Genomic DNA, 6,647 nt, shown 5'->3' with positions numbered 1-6,647 from the left:
CAATAGGCCCCTACAACACCCTATGTATTTTTAAAACACGATATGGACATAAAATTTGCCTTGTATAAAGATAGGTGACTCTCAACATCCCTGCTTATCAAGAGCATTTATCAATGGCAGAATGGGTGGGCATGGACACTTGTCACAATCCAGGATGCTGGACCAAGGTCAAGATTTTTTTTTTTTTTTTTTTTTTTTTTTTTTTTTTTTTTGGTTTTTTTCGAGACAGGGTTTCTCTGTGTAGCTTTGCGCCTCTCCTGGAACTCACTTGGTAGCCCAGGCTGGCCTCGAACTCACAGAGATCCGCCTGGCTCTGCCTCCCGAGTGCTGGGATTAAAGGCGTGCGCCACCACTGCCCGGCCCAAGGTCAAGATTTAACCCTTGGTAGGCTTGAGCACTTAGGGTTGGGCACCCTGGGATTCATTCCATGTGTGGTGCTCAGCGGATCGGCAGGTGAACAGCCCCAGAAACCTCTGTGTTTACTTTGATCTGAGCTGGCCATGACAAAGATGGCTTCCATTAAGACAGATTTTCACACATAAACCTTTCTTGCTTAAAATGTCAGCACCATGAGCAGCCTATCTGGCACGATCTCCTTCAAGACACCATGGTCTGTTGTGTCTGGGCAGCTACTGACATCATAAAGCCACTAGTTGGTGTAGATGGCTCTATGGGGACTAACCAGAAGTGGGCATCTTTGTCCAGGGCTCCAGGCTTCAAAGATGACCCTGATTTCACAGTGTTGATATAAAGGGCAGAAAACAAGAGGACAAGAGGGAGAGAGGAAGGGGTCTCTGAGCACTGAGGAACTGTGATTCTGAAGTCATGGCTTTGCCTGCAGGCTGCAGAGGACTGGGCAGTAAAGTGTCACAGTGAGTGAACAGATGTGAGTGATAAATGATTATCACTCTCATGAGAGAGTAGAAACTGACTGACCAGTAGCCTTTCTGCTCTTTTTTGACAAGCAAAACTTAGATGCTTAAAAAGCAAAAATGACAATATGTATGGTGAGTCAGTGACACAGTCGGTACCTCCTTGGCTTGTGACCGCCCCACCTCACCCCTGTGACACTGGTCATAGACATGTGATGGAGGTTCTCTAATGGTTTCTGATATGCACTTGCGGGTCTCTTCACAGATGTGGTAACTTGAGGCTGATAGGGGAGGAGGAAGAGGTTTCCTGTCTGTCAGTTTCCTCCCACCGAGCTCAGCTCTCCTTTGAAGACCAGCATTAGGCTTGGATTTCTGGAATTAGTAATGTGGAGACCACTCATAGAAAATGGATTCCACAGTCCTGCCACTGCCAACTACACTCAGGGCTTCCCCACTCAGCATGGATTTCAGGGGGAAGTGGTGTCCACACAGATTGCACCCTGTGGAACCTAGATTTGGAGGAATGGCATCACACAGATGCCCATTGGACAACATGCAGGTACCCTGAACCTATGAGTCTTCCACTATGCTGAATGCTGGGAAAGCAATAATCACGTGGTCTGAGTCAGGGACAGCGTGTAATGAGGCTGGGTCTGAGTAGCACAAGTCTACCTCCCCACCCTGGTCTACCCTGGCTCTGCCCTTCAGCAGCCTCTGCTCTCCTGAGGCTTCAGACCACTTTCCAGGTGTGTATCCTTCCACCTCTGCCTGCGCTGGTACAATAGATGAGCCAGAGCAACTGCTGGGACCCACAGTGAGGGCAGGAAGGACAGGAGCACACAGGTGACCTGCACCCAGCCAGGGTAGAGCTTCTCCTCTCTTGAGGGGAAATGTTCCTGTGGAGACAGAAGGGCATGATCAGATATGTGTCCCAGCAGGGCCTACACCACCCATTTCCAAGTGGAACCAGACTGATCCTTGACCACCACCAAGTTAAGTGAAGTGGCAACTTCACTCCCCACTTCCTGAAACCACAGTGAGCACACAGATTCTGGGGAAAATGAAAGAAGTTTGGTCAGGACTTCCTCTACCCCAGCCCCTCCTGAGGGTGGGAACCATCAAAAGGCCAGCTTTGTACAACTGTCACTCTGGGTCCCCATCTTTCTCCTCTGTGATATGGCAACACCACCCACCCGGCTTGCAGATGCTTCCTGTGTGTTTGCATGAGGAGGTAGAAGGTACATCTAATGGGACAGTTCTCATGAAAACTTTTCAAGTGTACAGCCTCCTTTACAGGTCCCTGCTGCTCTGCTAGGGTCTCTCTTTAGCATGGACTTGGAGAGGATGGCTCTCATGTTAATGAGAGACACAGATGCAGGTGAAGCTCAGAACTATGTATGTGTGCCTCTAAGGACCAGGCAGTGGAGTAAAGGCTAGGAGTTACAGCTGGAAGGGACTAGCCCACCTTAGGAGACAGTGAAAAGCCTGAGGCCATATTGATAGTCATAAGACACCCTCTGTCCATCATTTATCTTGTCATAGATAGAAACTGAGCAGTTTTCTGGATACTTGTCCTGAAGCACCCAGACAGTGAAATGAGGCCATGTCTCTAAGAAAGAGGCCAGTGGGACCTATGATGCACCTAAAGCAATGGCTCTCAATCTTCCTAATGCTGTGACCCTTTAATCTCACGTTGTGGTGACCCCTCCACCATAAATTTTTTCATTGCTACTTCATAGCTGTAAGTTTGCTACTTTTATGAATAGTAATGCAAATAGCTGTGTTTTCCAATGGTCTTGGGTGACCCTGTGAAAAGTCATTTTACCCCAAAAGGTTGTGACCCAAAGGTTGAGAACCACTGCCCTAGAGTCTAGACACCACTGAGATCTACATTCTGCTTACCAAAGCTCCTGACTTGGAATGCCAACATCCTCAGGCCTTATAGATAACCATCTATCTACATACCTAGATCCCCAGTTACCAAAGTGGTCAGACTACACTACCATGTGTAGATCATCTAAGCCACGGGTAGAACCATGGATGCTAGGTCAAGCCTGAGGGATCCCCACAGCCTCATGGGAAGTACATACATATTGTGGGTTCCAGGCTTTGTAGCTGGGTGGCCTCTGGGACAGAAGGATGATGTAGGACAGGACGATGCTGAACAGCAGGGTAGGGCTCACCACCCTCCATGTCACCTGCCAGTAGAGGCTGGGCCGCCGCCCAGTCATCCACTCAATGTCATCACAGAACCTGCAGAAGACACTGGCTCAGGCTCCCTTGTGTGGCCTCATTAGACAGCCCATCCTTTAAAATCAAGAACAGAGGGCACCCTGAGCCCACCCTGGATCTTAGGGTACCATCTCAGAGTTTTCCCCAGGATCCGGACAGCTGTGGGTACAACTGCACCACCAACTCCATTTCTTGCTCTGCCCTGAGATGGGGTATGGGAACGACTTACCGCTTCATCCCATAAACGTAAATGACCCCAACCACCTCCATGAAGGCAAAAATGATCAAATTCAGAGAAGCTGCAAAACTGTCAAAGATCTCCAGCCAATAGTTCCCAGACTGCAGTGTGAAGCAGATGGCCGAGAGGAAACAGACAAAGCAGACCATCCCTGGGGACAAAGGCAAGCAGCGTGAGAGTGCAGTGGAGGACCAGGAGGCCCCGGCAGCAGGCTGTTTAGGTTCCCTTGGCTCCATCCCTTGGTTCCTTTCTCCCCTGTCTCGCTCAGTACTTTGCCAGGCAGCAGGGAGGACCTGCTGGGGATGGGGCAGGGGGAGTCAGCTCTTCCTCTTCCCTTCTCCCACTCCTATCTTCCATCCCCCAATCTTTCCTTCTCGCTATTCCCCAACCCAGGGCCACTGGGGTTTCCCAACCTCTTTAGGTCAGCCTGGCCCAGCCTCCCATAAGACATGGGCCCCAGACCTCTGCTTCCAAATGGATTGTTGAACAGTGGGCAGGATGGACAAAAGGTCAGGGTGGGCAGTGGGGACAGGCCCTCCACCCATCTACTTACCAGTTATGGCTTCTTTAGGGACACCTCTGGGTAAGATCCCCATGTCAAATACTGGTGTGATGACACTCTCCATGTTCCCAAACATGGAGGACAGACCCAGGGTGAACAGCATCCCAAAGAAGAGCACAGACCACACAGAAGCACCTGGCATGTGCAGGACGGCTTCTGTAAAAACGATGAATGCCAGGCCTGGCCCTGAGGCACTCTGCAACACAGAAGCTCTGCTGTGGTCATGTACATAGCACACAACTCATATCATTACACATACACACCCACACCATTACACATGCGCTTCCATCTATAACTTTGCCGGAATATGCTCCACTGTAACATGTACACATCTCACACAGTGACACATGTGCATACACAATGATGTGTGTGCTCACCATAACATATACACAATGCATACCATGACACATGTGCCCTACACAGTGACATGTTTGTGCTTCACACTGTAACACATGCGTACCTTCATTGTGATACATGTGTACCTATACTGTAACATATGCACCCACACCATGATGCATAAATATGCTCACTATGACACATGTGTACTCTACACTATGGTACATACATGCCTCACACCATGACATAGGCATACCGTACACTGTGACATGCCCCACAGCATCACATATGTGCACCCCCACACCCACCATAACATGTGTGTCCCATACTGTGACATGTACACACTTCACACCATGACCTATATACACACCTGCCTTCTGGTGTCAGAAGTGCTACCCTGCCTTTCTGAGAAAACAGGCCACAGACACACTTCTGAGGGAAGAGATCTTTTCTTCTTGAATAAGAAATATCGAGCAGTTAAGCAGGGACTCTATGGCCTTGGGGTCAGGGGCCAGGAACTACTACCCTGAGAATCTTCCCCATGAGTGGTCATCCTTAGCCTGGTGCCTATGGGTCCCCAGCATCCACTGGCCTCTGTGACAAGGCTGTGGCTTCTTCCTCCATGTTCTGTGTCCCAGCAATGTTGTCATACTAAAGTTGTCCTGTCTGCCAGATGCAGATGGACTGAGGTGCTTTTCTGTGGTTCCCAGACTTTTGCCGCTCAGCATTCTCCCTATGTGGCCCTGGTTTTCTAGGAACAGCCCTCCTGTCCTGTCCCTGTGGGTACCTTATCCAGAAAGTCTTCCAGATGGCAGGTCTTCAGGGGGAGTTGGGCCAATCTCTCAGCCTGAGTAGCATTTAGGTACATGAGGACAGCTGGGTACTCATCTCTGGAGATGCTAAGCTCTGGAAAGTCGAACTCATTGATGAGGCTCAAGATGTTTCTGCAGGAGCAGAAAAAGGCTGGTGAGGATGGGGCTGGAAGCTCTACAATGGCCAGCAAGTGTTCCAATGTTTCAGGGAAGTTCTGGAACAAATAGCAGCACCCAGATGAGAACTCCATCCTTTCTAGACCCTATGATGTCCCGTGGATGCCTGTGTCTGGCCAGCATTGGACAGGGGAGGCTGTTTCCACCTGTGAACCAAGACTAGGGGCACCTCTTCTGTGGGCATGAATGAGGAAGAGTCAGATTCCTGCTTCATCAGTGAAGGATTGGGCAGTAAGGAGGTAGCAGACTTTGGCATCAGACACTTGATGCTGCTTTTACAGACACGTAAAATATAGGAGTTATAGGGCAGTTAAGACTTCTGCCCAGAATTCTAAGGAAAGTCTGGGAAGTCAGGCAATGAAATGAGGTAAAAGTTCCTGCAGGCAGCTGCTGAGGAGACAGTGTGGGAAGGTGGGAAGGTGAAACCTAAGTTGCTGTGGACACCTCAAAATGTTGGAGATACCAAGAATGCGGAGTTTCTGCTAAGGAAAGCTGCAGACTACAAGTAGAACTAGTATAAGAGAAAGGTCATATGAGCTACCACTAGCAAGGCTATGGAAGCAGGGCTACCAAAGCCTATTGGAGCTCATACCACTACCATGTGTCCTGTGTACCAGACACAGAGATGCAGGATTTCTCACTAACATGTGTGCTGTGTACCAGACACAGAGATGCAGGATTTCACTTTTTTGTCTTTTCTAGTTTTTGGTCTTGCTTTGGCTTGATCCTTCTTTACTATTCTGCTGATCCTCCCTTTTAAAATGAGAATGTTTCCTGTGCCACTGTATCTTGAAGAGACCTTTCTTTTTGATGTTACAGTTGCTTACAGCTAGGAGTTTGTGTCATTTTCAGAAGAGACTTTGAACTTCGACTTTCAAGCAACATTACAACTATTGAGACTTTGAGGATGCTTGGAGATAGACTGAATGCATTTTTCATTGTGAGATAGCTATGTGTCTTTGGGGGCAGAGGTGGAATGTAATGATTGAAATAGAAAGCATCCCACATATGGTCATGTGTGAAAGCCTGGTCCCACACTGTCAGTGATGTTTTAAAGGTTCTAGAAACTTAAGGAGGAAGTAAGTCACTGGAAGTGTATCCTTGGGAAAACTTATCTCTGGATCCTTTTTTATTTCTTTGATGCCTATTCAAAATGAGTTGAGGAATCCCCACACACTCTTACTGTTCTGATGTTCTTGCAACTCAAGCATATGAGGCCAAGAGAACATGGACTGAACTTTCTAAATGTTAGAATCTAAAACCATGAGCAGAATAAATTCTTTTTGTAAGTTATTTCTGTCAGGTATTTTTGTCACAGCGATGAGAAAAGCAACCAATGTGTGCCTCTTCTAGAACTCAGTGGCCATAGGCATTGCTCAGTAGCATTGTAGCCTCTGTCCTCTATGTCACAGCTGTCT

This window comes from Peromyscus californicus, unplaced genomic scaffold (genome assembly GCF_007827085.1).
Source record: "Peromyscus californicus insignis strain IS unplaced genomic scaffold, ASM782708v3 Scaffold_18__1_contigs__length_77618521, whole genome shotgun sequence".
In the NCBI taxonomy this organism is placed as follows: domain Eukaryota; kingdom Metazoa; phylum Chordata; class Mammalia; order Rodentia; family Cricetidae; genus Peromyscus; species Peromyscus californicus.
This window is presented reverse-complemented; position numbering follows the sequence as displayed.